Source organism: Bison bison, unplaced genomic scaffold, assembly GCF_000754665.1.
Source record: "Bison bison bison isolate TAMUID 2011002044 unplaced genomic scaffold, Bison_UMD1.0 scf7180017864142, whole genome shotgun sequence".
Taxonomy (NCBI): Eukaryota; Metazoa; Chordata; class Mammalia; order Artiodactyla; family Bovidae; genus Bison; species Bison bison.
The window spans coordinates 1165759-1180078 of NW_011494714.1; the positions used below are offsets into that span (position 1 = coordinate 1165759).

The 14320-nt window shown below is 38.1% G+C and overlaps 1 protein-coding gene across 11 annotated transcripts in view; it reads left to right on the forward strand.

Moving 5' to 3' along the window:
- The window catches only part of HERC1 (HECT and RLD domain containing E3 ubiquitin protein ligase family member 1), a 213318-nt gene that overhangs the window by 33784 nt on the left and 165214 nt on the right, over positions 1–14320 (forward strand). The window contains exon 1 of one of the 11 annotated variants that reach the window (XM_010840217.1): positions 13928–13945. The exons of the other annotated variants lie outside the window; for them this stretch is intronic. The gene's annotated coding sequence lies outside the window, so the exon portion shown is untranslated. Of the gene's footprint in view, positions 1–13927; positions 13946–14320 lie in introns of those variants that run through there. 11 annotated transcript variants of the gene reach the window in all.

Here is a 14320-nt window from a genome sequence, read left to right on the forward strand (position 1 = left end):
ATAGTGAAAATGAGTATACTACCCAAAGCAATTTATAGATTCAATGCAATCCCTATCAAGCTACCAACAGTATTCTTCACAGAGCTAGAACAAATAATTTCACAATTTGTATGGAAATACAAAAAGCCTCGAATAGCCAAAGCAATCTTAAGAAAGAAGAATGGAACTGGAGGAATCAACCTACCTGACTTCAGGCTCTACTACAAAGCCACAGTTATCAAGACAGTATGGTACTGGCACAAAGAAATATAGATCAATGGAACAAAATAGAAAGCCCAGAGATAAATCCACACACATATGGACACCTTATCTTTGACAAAGGATGCAAGCAAGAATATACAATGGATTAAAGACAATCTCTTTAACAAGTGGTGCTGGGAAATCTGGTCAACCACTTGTAAAAGAATGAAACTAGAACACTTTCTAACACCATACACAAAAATAAACTCAAAATGGATTAAAGATCTCAACATAAGACCAGAAACTATAAAACTCCTAGAGGAGAACATAGGCAAAACACTCTCTGACATACATCACAGCAGGATCCTCTATGACCCACCTCCCAGAATATTGGAAATAAAAGCAAAAATAAACAAATGGGACCTAATTAACCATCTTAACCACTTTTAAGTGTACAGTTCAGTGGTATTAAATATATTTATAATGATGATGACTCTCATCATTGTCCATCTCCATAGCTATTTTTATTTTGTGAAAACGGAAAACTATTCCCATTAAGCAATAACTGTTTATCCCCCTTCCTCCAAGCCCTTGACAACCACCATTCTGTTTTCTGTCTCTATGATTTTGACAGTATACTCCTAAGTACCTCATATGAATGGAATCATACAGTATTTGTCATTTTGTGACTGGATTATTTCACTTAGCATAACATCCTCAAGGTTCATTCATGTTGTAGTATGTGTTAGAATTTCTTTCCTTTTTAAGGCTGAATAATATCCTATTATATGGATAATACCATGTTTTGTTTATCCATTCATCTGTTGATGGGCACTGGGTTGCTTCTGTCTTTTAGCTTTTGTGAGTAATGCTGCTATGAACATGTGTTTACAGTATGTGTTCTAGACCCTGGTTTTAATTCTTTTGGGTATAACCCAGAAATGGAATTGCTGAATCATATAATAATTCTGTTTGTAATTTTTTGAGGAACGCTGTACAGTTTTCTGGGTTTTGCAGGTGGCTCAGTGGTAAAGAATCTGCCTGCCAGTGCAGGAGACAAGGGAGATGTGGGTTCACTCCCTGGGTTGGGAAGATCCCTTGGAGGAGGAAATGGCAACCCACTCCATATTCTTTTTTTTTTTTTTAAAGATGGCTATAATTTTTTTATTTTTTAAATTATGAAAGTATGATAACACATTTACAGGAGACTTGGAAAATGCAGCACAAAGTTACATATAGTTCCACTATATATTACAGTTATTTTTTCAGTAGATTAAGATTTTTAGTTGGAGTTTCAATATCAAATCTCAAAAATTAATAAAATGAATAGAGGTAAAAGTAGAAAGATGTAGGACCTGAAAAGCACTGTGAACCAATTCAACATAATTAAGATGTATACAATTTTCACATTATAGCAGGATACAAATTCTATTCAAGTTCCCATAGACTCTACACCAGGAGACACTGCAGCATATCTAGGGACATAAAACAAGGTGCAAAAATTTTCTGGTCTCAAAAGTATTGAAATCATATAGGGTCTGTTCTCTTATCACTGTGAAATTATGTTAGAAATCAATATCAAAAGATATTTGAAAATAAATCACAGATTTTGAAGTGCAGTGTGACATTTACCAAGAGAGATCTTTGACAGCCATTGAAAGCTTCAATAAAGTTCCAAGACTGAAAAAACACAGAGGTGAGTGCAGAAAAGAATATGAAAATGAGAAATTAATATTAAAGATATTTTTAAAACCTCATGGATTTGGAAATTAAATATCCACTTTTAAATGATATGACTCCATTATTATTACCTGGAAGATCCTATGGACAGAGGAACCTGGTGGGCTGCAGTCCATGGGGTTGCAAAGGGTTGGACACAGCTTAGAGACTGAGCATGAGCACAAGCACAGCGCTGTTTCCCACTCACACCAACGGTGCTCAAGGGCGCCCATTTCTCCACAGTGAGGTGGTAGCTCATTGTATTAACAGTTTTGATTTGCCCTACTTTAATGATTAATGATATTGACCTTTTCATGTGCTGACTGGCCACTTGTATATCTTCTTTGAAGAGAGATCTATTCAAGTCCTTTCCCCATTTTGAATTGGGGTTGGTTTATTTTGTTTTGTTACTGCTTTTAAGAAGATCTCTGTATATCTTGGCTTTTAATCTCTTACCAGATACATGATTTGCAAATATTTTCTTCCATTCTGTGGGTTGCCTTTTTACTCCATTGATACTGTCTTTTGATGAATAAAATTTAAAAATTTTCATGAAGTCAACTTTGTCTTTTTGTTGTTGTTGTTGCTTGTGCCTTTGGTGTGGTATCTGGGACTTCAGTGCTAAATGCAGTGTCCTGAAGCTTTTGCCCTATGTTTTCTTCTAAGAGTTGTGGGTCTTACAATAGGTCTTTGATCCATTTGAGTTAATTTTTATATATGGTGTGAGATAAGGGTTCAGTTTCATTCTTTGCGTGTGGATACTTAATTTTCTGAGCACCATTTGTTGAAAAGATTGTCCTTTTCCCATTGAATGTCTTGGCACCCTTGTCAAAAATCATTTGACCATGTATGTGAGGGTTTATTTCTGATCTCTAGTCTGTTTTTTCGGCTCTTTGAGGCTCTTTTATTCTATTCTTTGTCCTTTGTAGCGGCCTTTAAAATCAGGAAGTATAAGTCCTACAGCTTTGTTCTTTCTCAAGATTGTTTCGGCCCTTGAGATTCTGTATGAATTTTAGTATTCAGTTGGTCTATTTTTGCCCAAAAAATGTCCTTAGGGTTTTTATAGGAGTTGCATTAAATCTGTAGATCACTTTGCATAGTATTGACATCTTCACAGTATTAAGTCTTCTAATCCATGTACATTTGGAGTGTTTTCATTCCCTGATTAAGTTAATTCCTCAGTATTTTATTCTTTTTGATACTATTATAAATGGAATCATTTCCATAATTTCATATTGTGGTTATAGAAATGCAAGTTGATTTTTGTGTGTATTGACTTTGTGTCCTGCTACTTTGCTGAATTCATTTGTTAGTTCTAACAGTGTGTGTATGGACTCTAGGATTTTCTATGTATAAGGTATTATTTGGTAACATAATTTTGCTTCTTTCTTTCCAATTTGGATAATTTTAATTTATTTTTCTTGCCTAATTAATCTGACTAGGACTTCTAAGACTGTGTTGAATAGAAGTAGCAAAAGTGAACATTCTTGCTTCGTTCCTGATCTTAGAGGAAAAGCTTTCAGTATTGAAGTATGATGTTCACAGTGCATTTTTGTATGTGGCCTTTACCTACCTACCTTTTTGAGATAGTTTCCTTCTATTCTTAGTTTGCTGGGTGTTTTTCACATGAAGAGATGTTGAATTTTATCAAATGCTTTTTCTGAATTTATTGAGATGATCATGTGGTTTGTTTTCCCGTCATTTGGTTTCACAGCATCTTGAGTCAGACTGGGTCCTAACACCTGCTCACAAGATATTTGACTTCTTTTTGCACCTCTGCATTTTTAATGGGGCTTACCAAGTGGCACAGTGGTAAAGAGTCTGTCTGCCAGTGCAGGAGACGCAGGAGACACTGGTTCAGTTCTTGGGTCAGGAAGATGCCCTGGAGGAGGAAATGGCAACCCACTCCAGTATTCTTGCCTGGAGAATCCAGTGGACAGAGGAGCCTGGCAGGGCTACCGTCCATAGGGTTACAAAAAGTTGGACATGACTGAGCACACACTCACCCACCCACCACTTTTAGTCTTGTTTACAGTTATCCTTGTTAATTTAAGTACTTACCATTATCTGTAGTATTTTATTGTTCCAGTAGATTCCATTTTCTCTCTTCCCTCAAATTCTATAGTTTTGTCTTCAAAACACCTAGTCCCTCAATAACTGACCGCCACTACTATCAATGGAGATCAGAACTTTCTTCCAAGCATCTTCTGAATCATTGCCTCCTTTACATAACTTGTACCAGAGCACAGTATTTGAGACACACTACAGAAAAGAATTAAAAACAACATAATAATCCCAGTTTGCAAGGTAGTTCTAAACCAGGAGCCCAGACCTGAAGATAGTCAGCTCAATAAATCAAAAGATAACTCTAACCAATGTGCTTGCTTTTAAATTTTATGTAATTGTTCTACTTCCCCAGAGGCATTTATCCAAGTGCCACAAGGGATGTTTGCTATTGTACGGATACCTCCTTACTCAGCATGTAAGTAATCAAGCAGTTATCTAAAACTTGAACAGTGCGTTAAACAACCATTGTTGAGGGAAACTGTGTTGGCTGTGAAGTCAGCTAGCTCTTCTACTTTCAGGGCGAGATTCCAGATTATTTGTTCATTGGTGCTCACTCTGATCCATGGGGAGAAAGTGCTCCTTATGGAGGCAAAGCCAGAATCATTTATGCCTCCTGGAGGTTCTTGTCTAAGGTGATTACAGAGGCTTTATGGGACAAACCAGTGAGAGACTTCTGTTTGGTTATGTAGGAAGAATAGGACAGTGAATACAGCAAGGGCACACTGTCCCTGTATTCTCAGGTATCAAGGCAACAGAGTCCCTAAGGATAGAGGTCAGTCCCCAAATTTCCACGTAAGAAGGTGTAACTAGGGGTGTACTTAAGGCACCTGCAGAAGTGTTAGTATCTGTGGATTCATTTATTGACATAGAGGTGTTAGCATTACTCAACCAAGGCTCAGACATTGTGTTGTTACACACTGAGAGGTTATCTGGGTACATAGATATGTTAATAAGTTTATAAAATGACTGGACTTAGATTGGCAACTCCACAGGACCTTTCTTGCAAGTATTCAAAATATCTCATTTTCCCCTCCCAGGGCTGGGTCAGATTGAAGCAAGGAATAAGTTTAGGCAGGCTTGGCACTCTGACTCTAAAATGGGCTCATGGAACAGTCTAAACTGGCAGCAGCATATGGAACCTCTGTGAAATTGCTTATAAGGTGAACCAACGAATCTTTGTAATTTTAGATAGACTAAGTTTTCTTTGGGGCTTCCCTGGTAGCTCAGATAGTAAAGAATCTGCCTGCAATACAGGAGACCAGGTTTGATCTCTGGGTAGGGAAGATCCCCTGGAAAAGGGAATGGCAGCCCACTCCAATATTCTTGCCTGGAGAATCCCATAGACAGCCAGCCTCAGACGCCATCTCCTTCAGATTCTGAGCTTTACTTTCAGGTTGGCAGATGTTATGCAGGTCCGGTTGGGGTTTGGTGCCACTTGTAGGTGTGGCATGGATCCAGGAACCTGCTCCCTGATATTCAGTGGCATAGTGGCTAGTCAACAGTACCTGATAAGGCGCCCTTCTGCCTTCTTTTGATAATGTATCCTACATTCATTTTGGGTAAGCAGTTCCTGCCATACTGTTTTGTTTTCTTTTTCCCCAATAGTTTATTGACTTGTAATTCATATAACACACAATTAACCATTTTAAAGTGAATAATTCAGCTGTACTTCACCACGTTGTGCTACCACCATCTCTGTCTAGTTCCAAAACATTTTCATTACTCTGTAGTAAAACTTCTTACCCATTACGCAGTTTCTCCTTATTCTCTCCTCCCACTAGCTTCTGGCAAGAAATGACTTTCTTTTTCTCTCTGTGCATTTTCCAGTTCTTGGACATCTCATGTAAAAAGAATCATACAATATGTGACTTTTTAATGTCTAGCTTTCACTTAGCGTAATGTTAACAAGGCTCAGTCATGTTGCAGTAGGTATCATTACCTCATTCCTTTGTATGGGTGGATTGCATTGCATTGCATAGACAATATATTTTGTTTACTCATTCATCTGTTGATGGCACTTGAGTTTCCACTTTTTGACTATTATGAGTAAATATGTTGTGAATTTTCCATACAAGTTTTTTTGTGAATGTATGTTTTCAGTTTTATTGGTATAGACCTCAGCTTTCATCACTTTCTCAGCGGGATTCATGGTCTGACAGTAGATTCATAACCAGAGGTTTATGTACTGTTGTATTTGTCAAGGAATTAAGTCTGACAGTTACTGTGGTTGCCACTCTGTATTTCTTTCATTTCTGCTTCATGTATTTCATTACTGTGCTCATACATAAAGGTTTGCAACAGTTGTATCTTGATAATGATTATACTGTTTATTACCAAGAAACTTTTTGTCCCAATTGTTATTTACTATTAAATAGGTAATACTTTCTTGGCGGGGTGTGGGGGGGGTTGTTGAATTTGCTTGTTAAATTATTATCTTACATTTTATCTTTAAGCTTTCCACATTGTTTTGTTTTACATCTCTCTCTTATGGATAGCATATATATTTTAAATAAGTTTTACTTATTAGATCTTATTGTTATATATACTTAATTTATAACAGATTATAAATAATGTGCATATATTTTGTTTAGATAGCATATAGATTTTTTTTTTTGGTATCAGTCTTTGTCTTTTTAAAGTACTTTTTAAATTTATTTTTTAATTGGAGGAAAATTGTACAATGTTGTGTTGGTTTCTGCTGTACAACAATGTGAATCAGCCATACATATATCCTTTCCCACTTGAGCCTCCCTATCCCTCCCCTTCCCTCCCCCAACCCCACTGCCCTAGGTCATCACAGATTGCCTGATGGCTGGGCTCCCTGTCTTACATAGCAGCTTATCACTAGCTGCGTATTTTACACATGATAGTGTGTATATGTCGATGCTACTTTCTCCATTTGTCCCATTCTTTCCTCCTCCCACTGTGTCCACAAGACTCTTCTCTGCATCTGCGTCTCCATTCTAGCCATGCAGGTAGGTTTGCCAGCACCATTTTCCTAGATTCCATATGTATGCATTAACATACAATATTTGTTTTTCTCTTTGACTTACTTCGCTCTGTATAACCAGCTCTTGGTTCATCCAGCTCATGGAACTGACTCAAATTCCTTCTTTTTTATGGCTGAGTAGTATTCCACTGTATTATGTACCACATCTTTATCCATTCATCTGTAGCCATCTGGACATGTAGGTTGCTTCCATTTCTTGGCTGTTGTAAATAGTGCTGCAGTGAACATTGGGATACATGTGTCCTTTAAAATTGTGGCTTTCTTAGGGTATATGCCCAGTAGTGGGATTGCTGGGTCATATGGTAGATTTATTTTTAGTTTGTTGAAGAATTTCCATACTGTTGTCCATAATGGGTGCATCACCTACCAACAGTGTAGGAGGGTTTCCTTTTCTTCACATCCTCTCCAGCATTTATTGTTTATAGATTTTTTGATGATGGCCATTCTGACTGGTGTGAGGTGATACCTCATTGTAGTTTTGATTTGCATTTCTTTAATAATGGGCAATTTTGAGCATCTTTTCACATGTTTGTTGGCCATCTGTATGTCTTCTTTGGAGAAATGTCCGTTAGGTCTTCTGCCCCTTTTTTGATTGGAATGTTTGTTTTTCTAATATGAGCTGTATGAACTGCTTATATGTATATATTTTTTAGAGGTTAATTCTTTGTCAGTTGTTTCTATTGCAATTATTTTCTCCTGAGGGTTGTCTTTTAATCTTGTTTATTGTTTCCTTTGCTCTGAAAAACTATTAAGTTTAATTAGGTTCCATTTGTTTATTTTTGTTTTTATTTCCATTATTCTAGGAGGTGAATCAAAGAGGATCTTGCTGTGATTGATGTCACAGAGTGTACTGCCTATGTTTTCCTTTAAGAGCTTTATAGTTTGTGGCCTTACATTTAAGTGTTTAATCCATTTTGAGTTCATTTTTTTGTGTATGGTGGTAGGAAGTGTTCTAGTTCAATTCTTTTTACACATAGCTGTCCAGTTTCCCAGCACCACTTATTGAAGAGGCTGTCTTTTCTCCATTGTATATTCTTGCCTCCTTTGTCAAAGATGAGGTGCCCATGGGTGCATGGGTTTATCTCTGCAGCCGAGGCCTGTGGGGAGTTGGTACAGTCTGAGGCGGTTCTTTGTGCTCTCCCATGGGAATTGGCCCTCCGAGTCATGTGTCCCTCCACAGAGCTAAGCTGTATAGGTTCCTGCAGTGGTGTGGGCGGTAAGTAACCTGTATTTTCTCACAGCTTAGTGGCAGATGCTATCTTTGCAGTCTGGACCGCAGTGGATGGTATTTTGCCCCCTGGCTCAGGCACTTGCCCTGGCTTTGGTGGTGACCAGTCCGCTTGGATTGCCCCCTCTGGGATCGTACATTGCAGTTGTGTCTAGTTCTGCCTTTGGCACTCGTAACCAGCTTTGGTGGTGGCTGGGCATACATACCTGTGCGTGTGTGTGCACTCAGTTGTTCAGTCATGTCTGACTCTTTGTGACCCCATGGACTGTACCCTGTCAGGCTCCTCTGTCCATGGAATTTCCAGGCAAGAATACTGGAGCGGGTTGCCATATCCTACTGTAGGTGATCTTCACCCAGAGACTGAACCTGCCTCTCTTGTGCCTGCTTCATTGGCAGGTGGATTCTTTACTACTGCACCACCTGGGAAGTAACCGTATCTACCTCTGGGGTTGTGTGGTTCACAGCCGCTACTTACTCCACTTGTGGCATTCACTAAGGTGGGTTACTGTGGTCTCTAAGCTCACGGAGTCCGAGGGTCCCTGCGACAATGATCTCTTGCCCCTGGGAGGCACAGGCTTTTCCCTGGACTCCCTCAGCTGTGTTGTATTAGCACATATGTTCATGGCAGTCAACCCCGATGCTCTCCCTGAGGTCCGACCCCTGAAGCCTGAACCTCAGCACTCGGTCCCCATTCACTTTGGTGGGCATGCTGGGAAGTACTGTTTCACATTGATCTCTGTGAGGAATTCTTTCCATTTTGCCTCCCAAGCACTTGTTGCTGTGCTCCCCTCTGAGATTCTGAAGCTCCTCCCTTCCCCCCGCCCATGAGAGGGTTCCTGAGAGTGTGGAGACTTTTTCTCCTTCACAACTCCGTCCCTGGGGTGCAGGTCCCTGTCCCAAAATCCTTTGTCTCTTTTTTATCTTTGTTTTTTGCCCTGCTTCATTCTGAGGAGATTGGCTTGCCTTTTTGGAAGCCAACAGTCTGCTGCCAGCATTCTGTAGGAATTGTTTCACATGCAGATGTAAATTTGATGTGTTTCTGGGGAGGAGCATGGTCTTTCCATCTTACTCCTCTGCCATGTTGAAAAGTCCCGTGTCTTTGGTTTAAATAGATGGGTTTTGCTGGTAGTGATGTAGCAGATATGCTTAGTCTTATTGCAGACCTTTTTTCTGTTTTATCTTTTAATACTTCTTTACTTTCTTCATTTTTTTGTCCCTTTGTTAAATATTTTGCATTTCTTTGATTCATCTCTGTCCTTGCATAATTTGGAAAAGTATAAGAATATCGCTGGATAGCAGTAATTATCCAGAAAAGGAAATAGGAAAATTCCATTCATACTAGCACAAAACCAAAAATACTTAAGAAACACTTTATTAAGAAAGGCATAGGACCTATATGGAGAAAATGTAAAATAAGGTTGGGTCAAATAGAAAGGCATATTATGTTCTTGGGTGAACAAATTATCATGAAAATGTCTATTTTATGAAAATATATGTATTTAATGAAGTTCAAATTAAAATGTGCTCTGTTGAGAGGTAGCATGTAATTTTTTTTTTTTAGAGTGATGTTTCATTTTTTTTTCCTCTTTTTAAAAATTAAGTTTATTTATTTTAGTTGGAGGCTAATTACTTTACAATATTGTAGTGGTTTCTGCCATACATTGATATGAATCAGCCATGGGGGTAGCATGTAATTGAATACAATAATCTCAGCAGTTAGGGACATGCTTTACCCCATCAGAACATTTATAACGCCATTGTAATCAAGGCACTGTTGGCATAAGAATGGCAAGTAGACCAAATATACAGAGAGAGAGAGAGAGAGAGAGAGAGATTTTAATTCTCATAGTTGTTTCCCCCACCCACACCCCTTAGTTGTCCTTGCCTTTGCTAACTTATTATTTGCGTCTGCTCTTCCTTGGACACTTTATAATTCTTTCTTCATTTCCAAGAATTTTGTCTTTTTCTTCCATTTCCTTCTTGTTGTTCAGTCGCTAAGTTGTGTCCAACTCTTTGGGACACCATAAACTGCAGCACACCAGGCTTCCCTGCCCTTCATCATCTCCCAGAGTTCAGTCAAACTCATGTCCATTGAGTCGGTGATGCCATCCAACCATCTAATCCTCTGTTGTCCCCTTCTCCTCCTGCCTTCAATCTTTCCCAGCTTTAGTGTCTTTTCGAATGAGTCAGCTCACTCATATCAAGTGGCCAAGGTATTGGAGCTTCAGCATCAGTCCTTCCAATGAATATTCAGGGTTGATTTCCTTTAGGATTGACTGGTTTGATCTCCTTGCTGTCGAAGGACTCTCGAGAGTCTTCTCCAGCACTGTAGTTTGAAACCATCAGTTCTTCAGCACTCAGCCTTCTTCTCTTCCTGTCCCTTACCTTTTCAAAAACTTTTATTTATTATGTGGTCTTTTTCTGATTTTATTTTTCTAATTTCTGAATCAAGACTTTTTATATCCTCAAATGTTTAAATGTGTTTAGTTTTGTTTGAATTGTTAACTTTTATTTTTTTATGCTTTCTTTTTATCAGGAAGATTTCCCTTAGTTGATGTTTGTGAACTTTCCTGATTTTCTGTAGTAGTTCTTTGTGGTCTTTTTTCTTGTTCATTTTTACTGTATCGAGCTTTTAAGAAAATAATATTCCTAATTTAATGGCACCCTCTTTTTAAATTTTTAATTAGAGAATAATTGCTTTGCAATGTTGTGTTAGCTTCTGCCATACAACATTAATTAGCCATAAGTATACATATGTCCCCTCCCTCTTATACATAAGTATACATATGTACCTCCCTCCTACCCTCTGTCCCATCCCACCCCTCTAAGTTGTCACAGAGCACAGGATTGAGCTCCACTAGCTTATCTTTACATATGGTAATGTTTATGTCTCAGTGCCACTCTCAATTTATCCCACCATCTCCTTCTCCCACTGTGTACACCACAAGTCTGTTCTCTATGTCTGCAACTCTATTGCTGAATGGAACTCTCTTCTGTCTATATAGCAAAGTCCAAGTACTTTGAAGAATTTTTTGGTGTGTGTGTATGTCATTCGTTTCTTTTGCTTGAGAGGAAGCTTTGTTATATCTCCAGTTTTATGGTTCTCTTTTGTCTTGCAGAACCCTAAATATTCACTCCTACTTTTTTTCTTTTACCTTTTACCATCCAGTTGCCAAAGAATTCTTCTCTCTTCTTTTTTGTCTTTTTTCTCCTCTCTGCATTTCAAGGATTACTCACATAAATCATACCTGTCAATTAAAATTGTACCTGCTCCTTTAAATCATTCCTGACCCTTTAAATCTACTTTGAAATCTCTTTCTTGTAGTTTGTGTTCTAGAAACTTGTTCTGTATTTTCAGATTTAGTGTGGATCTAATCTTTCTGGTGTCATTCCAGATCATCTTTAGGCTCCTTCGCTATCCTTCCTCTTCTCGGTTTCCTACAAATTTTCTTAGTCTGCTTTTGCTTGCCCAAAGCCTTGTGGCTGTTTGAGGTGGGAGTATGTGCACTGGGATTGATGCTGTTTCTTTTTTTTTACAGCTGATTTGCAATTTTGTCATAATATATCTTCAAATTATGCTGTAGGTATAGTTTTGTGTAGAATTTAATTTTTCCTTACTGTTTGGGAGGAAATTTGGAGAGATAATTATGTAACTGCCACTGTCCTCAGCTGTCTTGGAAGTCCAGGATTACTTAATAAATGGTAGTGGCATAATTAGCCATCTACATGGAAACAATAAAATTGGAATCCAATTTTACACCATACAGAGCTTATTAAAAATGCTACTGCTTCATTTTGATATTTGGCAAAACTAATACAATTATGTAAAGTTTAAAAATAAAATAAAATAAAAAATGCTACTGCTGCTGCTGCTGCTGCTGCTAAGTCGCTTCAGTCGTGTCCAACTCTGTGCGACCCCATAGACGGCAGCCCATCAGGCTCCCCTGGCCCTGGGATTCTTCAGGCAAGAAGACTGGAGTGGGTTGCCATTTCCTTCTCCAGTGCATGGAAGTGAAAAGTGAAAGTGAAGTTGCTCAGTTGTGTCCGACTCCTAGCGACCCCATGGACTGCAGCCCAGGCTCCTCCGCCCATGAGATTTTCCAGGCGAGAGTACTGGAGTGGGGTGCCATTGCCTTCTCCGGCCATTTCCTTCTAGATGAATGTAAAATTCATGTAAAGACTCATGTGTAAAAACATAAAAATATACCTCAAGAAAATCCAGGTGAATATCTGGATAACCTAGGAGTCAAGTGTAAGAGCATGGTGATGTTGGGGTGCTCCTTTAACCAAGAATGGAAAGCAGGAGCTATAAAAGAAAAGATGTGTGCGTATGCAAAAGGTAGATTTAGAAGAAATATTTGCACTGTTGAGAACAATGACAAAATATAAAAACTTTTTACAAATTGACAGGAAAAATAACCCAGTAGAAAAATATGTGACCAGAAGGACACGAATAAGCATTTCCCAGAAAAGTATATCCAAATGACAAATACACATTCGATGTTCAGATGTTAGTAATCAGGGAGATTCAAATTAGAGCAGCGACATAGTGCTTTGTAACAATCAAACTAGCAAAATTAAAAAGAGAAAAATTACCTGTGGCTCACAGGGATGGAGGTAAATAAGGTACTTTTATATCCTCTGCACAATGTTTAGGTAAATACTTTGCTGAATAAAGTGGAAGGAGGCTTATGGTTTTATTTTCCCTCTCCTAAGTATATACTTTCCAAGTATCTAGTGAAGATAAATAAAGCATAGTAATTATAAGCTTGAAAAGGGAAGTACCATTAGATTTTATATTTAGAATTTGACAGGATGTATTTAGAAACAGGAAACTCCTTTAATTAGCCTGGCTTATCTGTCACTGGAGCTCTTTCTTTAAGGTCTATCTATATCTTGAAAATAAAATGCCCTTCACTATATGAGGATCTTTCCCTACCACTAACTGTCATGACTACCATCCTGGGGACTTGCTTGAAAGGCAGGAGTTAGTCTCAACTCCCCTGCAATATTTTATGATGAAAATTTTCAAACATACAGCAAAGTTGAAAGACTTAAAAATGAATAGGCATATATACTCAACACTGAGGTTCTTCCATTAATACTTTACTATACTTGTTTTATCATATAGCTTATCCATATGTCTGTGTGTATGTGTATATATGTTTACACATACCCACCAATGTATCTTATTATTTGATGTATTTTAAGATTACTCACATCAGTGTATTTCCTCCAAATATATGCTTTTATAATATATATCAACTCTATTATATATTTATGCTTATATATGTATATCAACTGGAGTTCAGTATTTATTAAGGTAAAATTTACATGCAGTGAAATGTAAAATCTTAAATATATATTCACTGTGTTTTTACAAATGCGTAGAGCTTTGTAATCCAATATTGCCCTCACCTTAGGAAGTTACCTCATGCCCTTCCCAGTCTATTCATGCCCTCACCTTCTAGAGGCAGCTGTCATTTAGCATTGAATCTTCTTATGGTTGTGTTTTTTTCTGGGTCAATTTGTAGGAGAGAAATTGTTGGGTCATCAACAAACTAATACATGTTTAGTTTTGGAGGCTTCCCAGGTGGCGCTAATGGTAAACAATCTGCCTCCCAATGCAGGAGACTTATGAGACGCGGGTTTGATCCCTGGGTTGGAAGATCCCATGGAGGAGAGCATGGCAACCCACTCCAGTATTCTTGCCTGGAGAATTCCATGGACAGAGGAGCCTGGTAGGCTACAGTCCGTGGGGTTGCAAAGAGATATGACTAAAGCAACTTAGCACACACTCACGCATGATTAGTTTTATAAGAAATTACTAGACATCTTTCTAAGGTGGCTGTTCAGATTTTACATTTCCACAAATGGTTTGTAAGAGTTCTGATTGCTCTGTATGTGTGCTAACCTTTGATCTTGTCAGCCTTATTAATTTTAATCCTTATGGGTGTGTATTAATATCTCTGTGTTGTTAATTGGCATCTTTCTGATGAATAATGATGTTGAGCACTTGTGCATTTTGGCCATTCACATATCTTTGGTGAAGTTTTGTTCACATCCTTTTTGACGATTTTAAAAATTAGGTTGTCTTTTTATTATTGAGTTGTTCA